We start from the raw sequence: 14509 nt of genomic DNA, 5'->3' as shown, positions 1-14509 counted from the left end.
TGTCCTACCAGGTATACATCCAATGGGGCTTCTTTGAATCAAAAGATTCAGGATCCTCCACTATCTGCCCATCAGGCTAAAACATCAATTTTCCATTCTAACTAGTGAACTAAGATAAAGAGATCAGTAGTAACCAGGCGTTTGCTAAAGTTTTAAGATAAGTGAGATTAGTGAGTTGTTGCCTTAATATCCCAACATTAAAAACAGTCCAGGACAGAATCATAACAATTTACTTTGGAATAAATAGAGAAACCTGGGACAGGTCCAACTTACTACAGGCATAAAAAAAAAAAAAAATAGGTTCTTGACTTCTCCAATGGCTCAAAAGTACAAGTTCAACAAAAAAGTTCCAATTCAACAAAAAAGGCTTTTCTCATGAACAATGCTCTTCTTCCCAGGGATTAGATTTCTTCCCTATGCTTGTTAGACCAACATTCACCCATTCAACAAAAGATTAATCAACTTCCAAGAGAGTTACTCTCTCACCTCTGTAGTTTCACTTCTTTTAGGGAATTGGCTCCCTTCCTCAAGCTTTCTCTTCCTTTAATATTTTACAGATCTTTAGCGATATGTCTTTTCCTAAGGACGTCTCCTCTTCTCTTTATAGTTTCCCATTTTTTCATTAAACCAAGGATCTTTGCTTGCAGATCTTTACACATAGTCTTAATATCTATCTCCAACTGGGCATACCGCCAGGTCACATTGCACAATTGTTTCACCTTCACCTGGTGTACCTTTGTTGAACAGATACTTAACCTCATCTGGTATATTTTTGCTTCCCAGGACTTTACTATCTGAGACACTCTCTTTCGTAAATTTGCTTTTTTAATGACTTTGCTGCTTCCTGCTCGTGGCGTTCTCCAGAAGCGTTTCTCTTTATTTACCCAGCCGTTAACACACTTGCTTGTTTTAGGTTCACCAGTGATTTCGGTTGCTGGTGCACAAAAAGCTTTATTCGCCGACAACCCAGTAACCTACTTTCTGCTCAGGGCTTACCAGTTGTCTCCAGCGCCTCTTCGGTCCTCTTCGCCTTGCTGTACTGCCTTTGCATGCGCTTCATCCAGTGCCGCAGTCTTGTGGTATCGGTCTTCGTGATGCGCGGCTCCCATGACTTTCTCTCTCTTAGCTGTGGATCGCCCTCACTTTGGCTTCTCAGTTCCTTTGTCACATTTGCCTCTTCAACTTCTGCCACAGTGTCCCTGCCTTCAATGCGGTGCTCAGCAAGCTTATGGTTTGCGAAGTGATTTGGCATCTGCAGCTTTCCTCGCTCTAGCCTGCTGTCAGCTGCAACTGGCCCGTATTTAAACTTCCTGTTCTGCTTACCAATTTCACAACAACTAGACCGCAGCGTTCGCTGCCCGGACCGTGTAATCATCATTACTTGGCCAAGCTGCCATGTGTCAAATGTTTTGTAATCGTCTTCCCAATCACTAGGGGCGGGGGTTAGGAATAGTGGATAATGAGCTTCCAAGGGGAGTGACCTTCACTACTGCCTGCCTCTTCCTCATCCCAGCGAGCAATATATTCTCCCGAATGGGCATTTGGGATTTTAGAAACACTAGCCTTATGCAGAGTTAGGGGATGATTGTGGCAATATGCCATTAAGGCATGAGGGACTGAAGAGAGATCCCAGAAGGGGAAAAGAGGACATGTGTTTTCATTCAAAGATGTCTCCCTGAAAGTCACCTCCCCCAGGTGTTCCTCCCACATATAGCAGCCTCCAGCGTCAGGATCAGTTAGCGGCTGCCGTCCCATGGTCACATAGGGGGAGGTTACCTCAGGGAAAGTAGTGATGATATCCTCCGATTCATCACAGCCCCTCAATCAAAAATGGCAGACAGCAGGACTTGAACAAAAATACATTGGTATCCCAATATACTTTTTTTGTAGCCAATGTAGTAAATGTGTTTGCACCGACCATGAAGCCAAAACTAATCTAGAGCTGCCACTAGCCTACTCCCTAAAAGTAATGCAGGGTAATAGAATCACTTTAGAAGCAAAAAAGTACCTCTGTCCCAGTAGCCTTATGAATCAAAAAAGGGTTGCAGAGGCAGGGAGACTTCTACTGGCCACAAAAATAGGTCAGATATCACTAAACATTAAGGGGAACAGCAAAATGTTAAGGGGTCCTGAAAAAGGAACAACATAACTCCAAAAATGAAATTCTGTTGTAAACTGGTTCAGAAATATTTAAATTACTGCATTTGGAGTGGTTTAAAATGCACTCAAAAACACAATGCGTATCACTTTATTATACTATATGGAAAAAATGAAATTGCTTGAATCTTGTACTGAAATTGGACTTGCTGCACAACAGTACTACAAAGGAGTTTGGGAGCCCCTCTACTGAGAACCAACATGGGTCAAATACCCTGTTCTTTGGAATTTCTTCCACTCAGGAGGGTCTGCACACAGATATATACTCCTCATTTTCCAGATGTGACTCCTGCTCACTGGGAGAGGTCCTATAACCAGAAGATTTATTTTATCTACTGCTCATCAGTCCTTTGCTTCAACCCTTCTACCGCAGAAAGTGTTTATCATATTCACAAACATTTGTACCACGGCAGATCTGGGGATACTAGTCAGACATTAAAGTTACTTTTCCTCTGGCAAGAAAGCCAGTTCTCCACATGTACCCAACTCGCCGAGAGCGAATCATCGCACACCAATGGCTAGTGGAGAGTGCACATTTTGTGGACTGTAATTAAACGCATACAAAGCGTACACAAAATCCCCTGGACTTGGTACTGTTGTGACAAATGCTCTGTGTATCGAATATCCAGATTAATATGCTTATTCTCCCTTCAGATAACACAATTGTAAATCTTCGAAGAGTTGGGTCCCTCTAATGAGGAATGCAGAAGGTACATGTGCCATAACAAGATAAGTATCTTTTCCTCAAAGTTCCGTATGCAGCTCGTAATTGTCAATAGCACACCCATCGTTAAAGTTCACTTGCATGGGCTACTGAAATTGACATCACATCTTGTCAAAGTCTCAGATCAGGCCTTTGGATGCCGAGATGAGAACTAAAAAATGGGTTTTAGTTTCTGTAATTCTTTTCAGCCCAATCTTTTAATTTCAGAACAATGGCAATCATATTTATTGCAGGTCTTTCTAGTCAGCCAATTAGTTTACTTAAAACCATAAAGTCTGCAAAAGAATTTGCCAAAGTCACTATGAAACATGCCCAGTTCAAAAATACTTCCAACCCCTAATTTCGTGATCTCTTTTACACTTCTTATGAGAAATAATTCTATGATCACAGTGTACTACACATAATTGCAGCTTTGCATTGGATCTCTTTTCACTCTAAATGTTTTTCTTTGTCAAATCCGTTCCATTTGATATCACAGCATTTTGTCAGTAAAAGCAATATTAAGAAATTAAAATTCTATTTAGACATATAATGGCTTTTATTTTATCTACAGCCAATATGTTTAATGTATTCTTAATCCCATCCTGCAAGATTTTCGTTTTTTTTTTAAATTACTGGTGATTTCTTAGGTGCAATATCTGTTTGGAGGTAAATTCAGAACCACTGGTATTGAGTTCTGGGAAGCAAACTTTATTGCGCGTCTCTGTAATACTATCCCTAGTGTGACATGTATTGTACACATGGTCCTTCACGCATCGAGGTCCCTCAAAGGATTTTGTTTCTGACATGAGGGAGCATGAAGTGTATGCACAAGTAAAAAAGGTGTAAGATGTCTTTGTGCCTTTAACCCCAAGAAGGAACGGTGGGCGCATGTGAATCTAAGCAGTTACAAGCATCAGAAATACTATTATGGTGAGTAGTGCATGCCTTTTGAAGCTTGTGGAACTGCTTAGAATCACATGCTTCCATAGACTAGCCAGCAGTACCTGGAGAAAGTTGTGGGATGTTTGATGCGATATTTAAGACTGCTTGTTTCACCTGAAAATCTTGTTTAGAATGTGTATCTAGACAGAAGTGAAGGTGTGAATTGTACTCCAAGCTGCCTTGCAAATGGCATCTAATGGTACATTTGCAATAAAATCTGAAGTAGCCCCTATGCCTCAAGTGGAGTGTGATATGGGCATGAAAGGCAGAGTTTTATTTGGGATAGAGAATAACAATTGGTATGCATTTTTCCATTTTGAAATAGCTGACTTAGAGACAGGACCCTCCTTCTCTCCCTGCAGCTATGGAAACAAAGAACTGACCCGTTTTCCTCGTTCTATATAATATTTCTGCATTTTAAAGCCTGAACACAAAAAATACTGATTCATTTCAGCCGTTTTTGTGTCTGCTTTAAAATGCCCAAATATCACATACTAGCCCACCCCCTCACCACCTGCACGGTGATCCCTTCCCCACCCTCTCCCGCCGGTTGCCTTGATAATCGGGGTGGGGGGAGGGGAGTTTAACCCCGCCCGAACCCCCATTACTTCACCCACCATCCCCTTCCCAGACAAACAAACACACACACACACACACACACACACAACAAATATACTTAACTCCCAGGATGCGCCTTTCTTCTCATGCCCACGTTTGCTCACGCTTCCTGCCTGTCAGCCCCTGTGCGCACTAGTATGTGGCAGGGGCATGACAATTCATTTTAGAAAGACCGCTCTGAGCTGTCTTTCTAAATCAATCTTTTTTAGTTTGTCTTTTAGAAAAAGGTCTTTTGACCTAACCCAGTTTTCATTAGTGGTGTGGTTTCGTTTTGTCTAGGGAATACATTACAACCCTCCCAAACATCTAATGTATGGAGGCTCTTTTCTTCTGAACTAGTTGGAAAAAAGCTGAAAGTTCTATAGACTGACTGACATGGGACTTTGAGATACATTTTAGAGAAAAACATGGATGTGTTCTTAAAACCACTTGGTCTTTATGAAGAACAACAAATGGATCTTGAACTGAGAGGGCTTGCAGTTCACTAACTCTTTTTATGTATGTAATGGCTATGAGAAACGCAGTCTTGTAAGTGAGATGTTTAAGACTGTTTATGCATTGGCTAAAATGGGTGACCCATGAGTTTAGACGTACAACATTCAAGTCCCATCCGAGAGTTGGATTTGAAATTGGGGGGAGTAATCTTCTAAACCCTTCCATGAAGGCTTCATTTAATAGAACTTAACTCTGAGAGGTGGTGCATGCAGAGAACGCTGTTAAATGAACTCTAAGAGAGTTCTACCCAGAGTCTAACAAGTAAAGCAGATAAGGAACAAGTAACTTACCTGTAACTATTGTTCTATAGCATGGGTCTGGCATGGTTTCACATGCTCATGAATATGACCTATCAAGCTGGGAATCCTCGGTAAAAAAAAAAACAAACTGTTTAACTTTCACTTTAAAACTGTTTCTCCTCTAAACCAATCACTGTGTTCTGGGTCATACTGGCCCCATCCAATGAGAACGCATTCCCTAATCTCCACCCCCGGGGGCCATTTTCAGATTTGGTAAGCATGTAAAGTGGCAGTATGAACCAAGAAGAGCCACAGAGGGGAAGGCGGGAGGGTTCGCATGTGAATCATGTCAGACCCATGCTGCAGAACAATAGTTACAGGTAAGTAACTTGTTCCTTCTCCAGCATGGCATGGCATGGCTTTACATGCTCATGAATAACGATTACACAGCCGGACATATACACAACCACGGGAGGTGGCAAGGCTCAACAGAAGTACCAAAACTCAACTCTGGAACAGACTCACCTCAAACTAACAGGCTGCGAGCACCGCTTGGCCGACTCTGGACTCCTCCCTGGAATCCCTGTCAACGCAGTAGAACCTCATGAAGGTGTGCGTGGATCTCCGCATAGCAGCTCTGCAGATGTCGAGCAGGGGCACACCAGAGAGAAACACCATTGTAGCTACAATGGCTCTGGTGGAGTGGGCTCTCGGATGGCCAGGCAGCGGCCTGCTAGCCAGTCGATGATGGTGCATTATGCACCTGGAGAGCCACCTGGAGATGGAAGCCTTCAACAAGTTGACGAACAACTGAGAAGTCTTTCGAAAATCCTTCGTTCATGCCACGTAGAATTTCAAGGCACCGCAACGTCTAGTTAATACAAGGCCCTCTCCGATGGCGGATTCCTAAAGAATACAGGCAACACCAAAGGTTAGTTGAGGTGGAATTCCGACGGTACCTTTGGTATAAAGGTGGTGTGTGCATGCAGTACCTCCCTTGAAGCATTGAAAAACAAGTAGCGCTGCTTGCAAGACAGGGCCTGAATCTCCCGACCTGCCGGGCTGAGGTGATTGCCACGAGGAAAGCCGTCTTCCACAAGAGAAACTTGAGCAGAGCCTAATGCATAGGTTCGAAGGGCGCTCTCATGAGCTTAGTCAACACAACGTTGAGCTCCCAAGCTGGGGCAGGAGCCTTTGCCGATGGGAAAGTCCTGAAGAGCCCCTTAAGAAACTGCCCGGGGACCTGGTGTACCTGGATATGGCAGCTAGGGGCACCTTGATAGAGGCGTGATCCAGTACCGCGTTGGCCAATGAAAGCAAGTATGGCAGAAGTTGAAGAGCCGTGCCACGTAGGAGGGTCAATCTTCTGAGTCACAGAGAAACATTTCCATTCATGTCCGTATCACTCCAACGTAGACGAGGCTCTGGCCCGGGCCAGGATGTCCTTACATTCTGCGGGTAACGCATAACCTCCAAACTTTAGGGCTGCAGGAGCAATGCCCTCAAGTTCAGAGACCCTGGGTAGTGATGCAGAACCGTCCCCCTTCTCTGGCTAGAAGGTCCGGGCATAGCGGTAGCCTGATGGACTGGACCACCAACAGGCGAAGCAAGTCTGGATACCAGATCTGCCTCAGCCACGCCGGGGCGATGAGTAGCATTCTGCAGTGGCACTGTGAGTGTCTTGATCACACCTAGGAGGAGTGGAAACAGAGGAAAGTGTATAGGAACTGTCCCTCCTATGGGAACAAGAGCACATCCCCCCCCCTAAGCTCCTCGGTTGGGGGAACCTGCTGGCGAACCTCTGGCACTTGGTGTTCAACCGGCATCGCAAAAAGATCGATCTAGAGTCATCCCCATTCGCGGAACAGTCGGTCCACATGGTCCTGGCAAAGCTCCAACTCGTGGCAGGAACGCAGTTCCCTGCTGAACGAGTCTGCAATGGTGTTCTTGACTCCCGTCAGGTGAAACGGAACGAGGAACATGCCTTGACGAATGGCCCACTGTCTCAAGTCCTGGGCCTCCATGGAGAGCGCCGGAGACCGAGTCACCCCCCCCCCCCGTTTCCGGATGTAGACCATGGTCATGGTGTTGTCTGTGAAGATCCTCACCACCATGTCCTTCAATGACGGTAGGAAAAACTCGAGGGCCCAAAATATGGAACGCAGTTCCAGGACGTTGATGTGCAGGTCGTTTTCCACCGGTTGACAGAGGCCTCTCGGGTGCAACTGTCAGTGTGGGCACCCCATCCTTCTAGAGAGGCGTCCGTGGTGACCGTCTCCTGGTAAGGAGGAACCTGAAAAGAGCTCCCTGGACGAGATGCTGCAGAACACCCCACCAACGTATTGCCCAACAGAACTGTTCATTTAGAGAGATCTTGTCCATAAAGTTCCCAGACACTTGCATCCACCTTGCATCCAGGAACTCCTGGAGAGATCTCATGGGCAGTCTGCAGAGGCGAAGGTTTATGCAGGAGGACAACATGCCCAGAAGCAACTTGACGAACTGCACCTCTGCTGTCTCGGCCGACAATCGCTGCACACCTTGCCTTGTATGGTTTTCACCCTCTCCTTTGAGGGAGACGCCAAGCATGCCTCCCGGGTGAACAGCAGTGTTGGGGAGGCAAGTCCAAGCCTGTGGTACTAACCTTGACTCATGAATTGGAAATAGCAAAACAAGAAAGAAGCGCACACAGCCGGTGAGTTGGCAAGCAACTTGAGAGACCAGTGTGTGTTAAAGCGAATGAAGTAGCAACATTATCACGAGTGAAGGCTTCACGCGTGTGGATGAGATACAAAGAAAGGCAGACCTGTGAATGAACTTTGAAGTAAAAGGGAGCTGTGAGATCAGTGATACTAAGTAATGGAATGGTCCGGCGAAAGGAAGTAGCCCATTCGAAAGTCTCAGTGAAAGGTACATTGTTTGAAGCTATAAAGCGGACAAACAGCAAAAGTGAATTAAGGGAGAGTAAACGTGAACTTTGAGTCAAAGTGGTCCTGCGGTGGTCTGCAAAGAGACCCATGCACATTCAAAAGTCTTCGACATCCGAAAGGGGTTTGAGCCCAATTGAGGGAGAGCCGAAGTACAATAAGCTTGGAGAAGGGAGCCCCCAGGCAAGTTTGCGTTGCACTGTGAGATGTTGGAGCCCGGCAGAGGGGGACCTTCGTGAACTTTAGGTTGGAATTTGAAAGACAAGAAAGACTAACGTGGAAGGCCAGGTGGGCCTCAAACCACGGTTTGGAACTGCTTTGAGTGTCAGAAACCGAGACAGAGTGCGACATCCTGCCTACGAGGATAGCCTTACTTCGTGAGGTTTAATGTGAAGAGGAGAGCTGGTTCAACTGCTTTTTTTTCTTTTGAACACTGATTTTTCCTTTGCATACGACTGTTTTGTTTATCGTTTGATGGTCGAGACTACTCCAATCTTAGCTATAGGGCAAAATAGGAGTTTCTCCGACCCCAACATCTTCAATAAAGATTTTGCAAATTGTATCCATTGTGTCAATGTCATACTTGTGATACCATTCCTTCCTTCTAGATAGGCGTAACACGTGCTTCAGTGCCCAATCCTATATGTTCTGGGCTAGTTTGGATAGACCTGGTGAGTCCCACCTTGCTTGTTTATATGGAACATGGCTATTGTGCTGTCTGTTAACACTAGTAATGTTTCCCCTGCAGCTGGTGTTTATTTTATTTATTTAACAGTTAGAGTGCCTTAGGCCCGCAGGAAAACAAGCACTACACAAATAAAATGGATGAATAAAAAAAGAACCGACAGATAAAAACGCAACGTAAAATGAAAGCTCATAAAACCAGAAACAATAACGATCACACTAGTAAACATCAAAATCAAAGGAGATAAAAGTACCAAAGCAGCAAAACAAAATTGTCAATACAGTAAAATCCTAAAATAGAGGCACTTCTGAACTTATGTTAAAGAAAAATGGTTTTCAGAGCCTTCTTAAACAAACACACGACGACTCGAGTGCTAGGTGACAGGGTAGGCGGTTCCAAAGATCGGGAGCCAGGAAGTTAAGAGACTGTTTGCCTGCTCTCTCCATTTTACAACGTGGCACCAACAGAGAGTCCAGGTGGCTAGACCTAAGATTCCTTACATGTAGCTTCCTTGACAGCCTCTGCCTTAGATAGCTGTGACCTGTGACTCTTTCCATACAAACATTTGTGGGTAATAGAGAGGAGCCTGAACTTGATATGCTCTCTCACTGGTAACGAGTGTAAAGCCTGCCTGGCCTCTGTAATAGGATTGTGCCGATTCAGGCAGGCTGTTATCCTCATTGCATTATTCTGTATTACTTTTAGTCTGGAGTGGTTTTTCTGACTTGAGCCCCCCCTCAATAAACTACCACAGTAATCCTGTTGTGCAAATATAATGGCCTGAGCCAATGTAACTGCAATAGTCTCAGATACATATGGGCAAAATCTGGCCAGTAACCTGAGGTAGTATCCAGAGGTGGAACATACTGAGTGAACCTAATCTTTCATGAATAAAGTAGCATCTAGGAAAACCCCTACTGTTTTAACCATGGACTACACCTCTAGATGGCAGACAGCTGTAGTAATAATTGTATACACGGATGGCAGTTTTTCAAGTCTTTGGCACGTACCTACAAGCAATAATTCTGTTTTTTCTTCATTATGCGCCAATCGATTTTGTGCCATCCAATGCTGTATCAGATCAAAAGTAGTATTAATCATTGCAGCATCATCAGTCTAGTCTCCTTACAATTTTAACATGATATGGAAATCGTCAGCATAGTGTAAAAATAAAAAAAAATAAAAAACAGCATCCAGCCTTGAGAATAAGGGATTCAATCAGTTGCGACACTGGTTTCCTTGATCAAATGTTTTAATTGTCCTAAAAAAATTCTTGTAAATCTTTGTGTGTATTGTAATAATATAAATTTGAAAAGTTGATTGACGTCAGCTAAATCAAATAAATAAATAATAAAAAAAAAGAATAAGGGATTCATGTAAATATTGGGAAAATACAAGAACCCTGTGGAACACCATCTACCAGATCCATTGGTTCAGCAGCCACATCACCATTAAAAACCATTACAGATCTATCAATTAAAAATGAGATCCATTCAGCTGCTTGTTTTGATGTAAATGCCTCAGATTGCATCCTCAAACAACATTTTAAAATCTACCAAGTCAAAGGCTGCTGACAAATCCAACTAAGTATAATAGAGATCTGTCCCTGATCCATGTTAAGAAAAAAGCTAGACTTTGAATCAAGAGGCGCTGATTCTGTGCTATGGTGGGCACGAAAACCAGATTGCCTGGATCCTAAAAGATAATTTTCTTCGAAATGGGCTTGGATTTGGTGATATGCCATTGTGTCAAACATTTTCAAAAGAAACGCAACATTAGAAATAGGGTGATAATTAGTTGCCACTCCTGGATCCAGAGAAGCTTTTTTAAGCAAGTGTAATGCAGGTCTGCTTAATCGCAGTCAAAAGAAACATTAATAAAATTAGCAATAGGTAGGGCTAAATTAATAGCATAGGTTTTAACAACTTTCGTAGGACATGGGTTCCCTGGACAGCCAGTAGGTTTAAGATTCTGCAATACCTGTAACGCGTCCTTTTCAGTTGGTTGACGAGTCGGAGCAGCAACGGCAACGGAGGTAACGCATACAGGAACAGGCCGTCCCAGGGGAACGAGAAAGCATCGCCCATGCCCCTTGGCTGGGGGAACCTGCTGGCGAACCGCTGGCATTTTGAGTTTGTCGCAAACAGGTCGATCTGGGGTTTGCCCCATCGCTGGAAGATCCTGGCGTAGTTATCACTCGTGGCATGAACGCAGCTCCCTGCTGAGTGAGTCGGCAATTTTTTTTTTATCCCTGCTAGATGAAAGGGCACCAGGAACATCCCCTGGGCAACAGCCCAATGCCACAGATCCTGGGCTTCCTTTGATAGGGCTGGGGATCTGGTTCCTCCCCGCTTCCGGATGTAGAACATCGTGGTGGTGTTGTCCGTGAAGATCCTCACCACCTTGTCCTTGAAGGACGGGAGGAACGACCCGAGGGCCCAGAACACTTCTCGGAGCTCCAGTATGTTGATGTGGAGCGGCTTCTTCTCCGGGAGCCAAAGGCCTCTTGTGTGAAGATCTCCGGTGTGCGCTCCCCACCCCTCCAGGGAGGCATCAGTGGTCACCTGGTGTGCTGGGGGGATCTGAAAGTCCATGCCTGCCGCGAGATGCGCGCGGGTGCCCCACCAGCGGATTGCTTGGCGGAAAACCTCGTTGAGCGAGATCCTGTCCTCAAAGCTGCCCAATGCTTGCATCCAACGGGCGTTGAGGAACTCCTGTAGGGGACGCATCCGAAGCCTGCACAGGCGCACCAGATAGATGCACGAGGACATCATTCCGAGAAGGGACTTGATGGACCTCACCCTGGCCACGTCCGTGGCCAGCAGACGCTGCACCTTGCCCAGGATGGCCTTCGTCCTTTCCTCCGACGGCAAGGCCAATCGCGCTACTGTGTCGAGCTTGGCTCCCAGAAACAGTGCGACCTGCGACGGGACCAGGTGGGATTTGGGGAAGTTGAAGGAGAATCCCAGGTCCGTGAGCAGCCGGACGGTCTTCGCTGTGTGTTCGACGGCGCGTTCCCTTGTCCTTGCTCGGATGAGCCAATCGTCCAGGTAGGGGTAGACCTGGATCCCATGCAGGCGCAGCCGCGCCGCCACCGGTGCTAGGCACTTGGTGAATACCCTGGGCGCTGTCTTCAATCCGAATGAGAGGGCCTTGAACCGGTAGTGCCGTCCTTGGACTACGAACCTGAGAAACTTTGTGTCCTTTTAGAATGGGGATGTGAAAGTACGCATCCTCCAAATCCAACGACGATAGGAAGTCGCCTTCCTCCAGCTGGCCCAGCACGTGCTGGAGGGTGACCATCCGGACTTTCTGTGCCTTGATGTATTCGTTTAGTCGACGCAGGTCCAGGATAGAACGCCATCCTCCTGTCTTCTTTCTGCCAAGGAAGTATCTTGAGTATACCCCGGAGCCTCCTTGGGACGAGCTCGATGGCTAATTTCTTGAGCCTCGCCCTTACCTCCAACAGCAGTTGAGGGACGTGGTTTGCCTTCCTGGCCACGGGAGGAATGCGGGGGCACTTTAGAAATTCGAGAGTGTGCCTGTGGGCCAGGGCATCCAGCACCCAACGGTCGGTGGAGATGGACTCCCACGCGCTGATGAACTTCGTTAGCCGGCCTCCCACCGGGGTGCTCCGGTGGGGGCCCGACGCGACAGCCGGTTCAATCTTGCTTGGCAGCGGCCTTGCCGCCTTGGCCTCCCTGGTGACGACGGCGAGATCCACCTGACTTGCCTCGTCCCCTGTAGGCTTCCTGCGACGAGGAGCAGGCCGCCTGACGGTATGTCGAGGAGCCACCGCCAAATCCTTTCGAGGCACCTTGCTTGCCTGCAGAGTTCCGAAAGGGCGGCCATCATTGCTGCAGCACTCCCAAGGCCCGAGCCGTCTCTGTGTCGGTCTTGATGGCCTGCAGTGACTCATCCACTGTCTTCCCAAACAGATTGTTCCAGTTGAAGGGCATGTCCAAAGCCTTGGCTTGCACGTCTTGGTGGAAATCTGTTGCCTCGGGCCACCCCTGCCGTCGGAGGCAAACACCATTGCCCAACTGGCGGAAACCGGTGTCCGCAATGTCCATGGCTACCGTTATGGCGTGGTCAGACGCCACCTCACCTTCCCATAGGATCACCAGGGCCTCTGCCCTCTTGTCGTCCGGTAGGAAGTCCAACAGGGGGGCGATCTTGTACCACAACTCCCTGTCGTAGCGGGCCACAATAGCAAGGGCGTTGGCCGCCTTAATCGTCGTCACCAACGAGATGACTCGTCCAATGGCGTCCAGTTTCTTTCCCTCGCCATCCGATGGGGAAGTAGAAGTTGAGGCCGACACCCCCCCTGATTTCTTCTTGGCTGCCGCCAAGACGATCGAATCCGGGGCACAAGGGGGCGGCCTCGGGGACCAGGTATTTCTTCTCGTCCCGGTCCCTTTTGGCAGGTGTCGTGGACGGGTTCTTCAGAAGAATAAGTCCCTCGTCCCAGATGTCATCCAGCAACGGCACCGCAAGGCCCGTCTTCCTTTTCGCCTTGCGCCATTGGTAGAGGAATCCCTCCTTTTGTTTTTCAGGGCAGAGCTGGAAAAGCTTGGATGCCCTGGCAATCATGGCGTGGAAGGAGCCAATTTCGTCGGGCGGGGAGGCCCAAGGAGGTGGTGGTGGGAGGTCTGTCCCTTCACCACCGTCGTCATCCGTCCCTGTCGTGGCCGTCTCTGTTCCTGTGTCATCCCCAGGGATAAGGGAAGGAGAAGGAGACAACGGCTGAGAAGGCCGTGAGGACTGGAAGGGTGGGGGCGGATGAACTCTCCTCCTCTTGTTTGGCGGGCTTCCTGATGGGCCCGGTTCCGCTGGGTCGTCCGTTGGGGGTAGAGGCAATCTTGTCCTTATCACCGTGCATAAGGTTTGGATTGCCATCAAAATGGCCACTGAATTGTCTTGTGGCTCGGGTTGCGACGGGCGCGATGGTTGCTCCTTCTCCATGGGAGCCTCGTCGGAGCCACTGTCACTTTCTTCGTCCCCCTAATCGGGATTCCTCCCATGGGACAGGGCCTCCCCAAACTTCCTGTTGAGGCCCTCCACGACTTCCACCAACTCCTCTTCCGAGGCTGTGTCCGTAACGGTCACCGCGCCCCCCCCCATCTTTTTCCACGGGGGTCTTCTCGATGGGTTGAAAAGAGGATTCCCTCCGCGGTGGCAGGGAAACTCTGGGCCCTGAGGTCACCTCCACTCGGGTAGCCTCTACAGGCTTCGCCAGGGCCGTCGCGACTACCTCGGTAGAGGGCTTAGCCGGGTGAATCAAGGCCTTCACCACCTTGGGTGTGCTTGAGGCCTTCACCTTGGGGCGGAGGGTCACCGCCTCGCTCCCCCTCGGCTGGTTCCTTCGAGATCGACCAGGGCCTCTCCAGAAGCTTAGCCGGGTTCTCTGACTTTCTCTTCCCCGCGCCAGAGAGTTGGCTCGTGGTTGATGGCACCGGTGAAGGTGCGCCCTGCCTGGCAGCCAAGGAGCCCGACCGTTCGGCGCTCCCAGTGCCCGTGGACTCGCAATGCTTTGCCTGCTGTTGGGCCCTCGTCACCGGAGTGCCCTCACAGGACTTAGAAGACAACTCGGACTACTTCTCACCTGCTGGGCTCTTTCCTTCCAGCCAGCTGTCGAGATGGGTCCGACGATCCCTCATAGTCCGATCCGTCATGTTCATGCAAAACGCACAGTCCTTCTCCACGTGCTTTTTGTCTCCGTGAAGGCAGTAGAGGCATC

General features: G+C 47.9%; 1 protein-coding gene across 5 annotated transcripts in view; it reads right to left on the bottom strand.

Annotated features, from left to right (window-relative positions):
* Positions 1 to 14509, bottom strand: part of PRDM15 (PR/SET domain 15) — a 1394990-nt gene that overhangs the window by 673917 nt on the left and 706564 nt on the right. The window lies entirely within an intron of this gene.

This window comes from Ambystoma mexicanum, chromosome 7p (genome assembly GCF_040938575.1).
Source record: "Ambystoma mexicanum isolate Mex_15411 chromosome 7p, UKY_AmexF1_1, whole genome shotgun sequence".
NCBI lineage: Eukaryota > Metazoa > Chordata > Amphibia > Caudata > Ambystomatidae > Ambystoma > Ambystoma mexicanum.
Note: the sequence above shows the minus strand (reverse complement) of the source record. Positions and strands in the feature narration are given on the sequence as shown.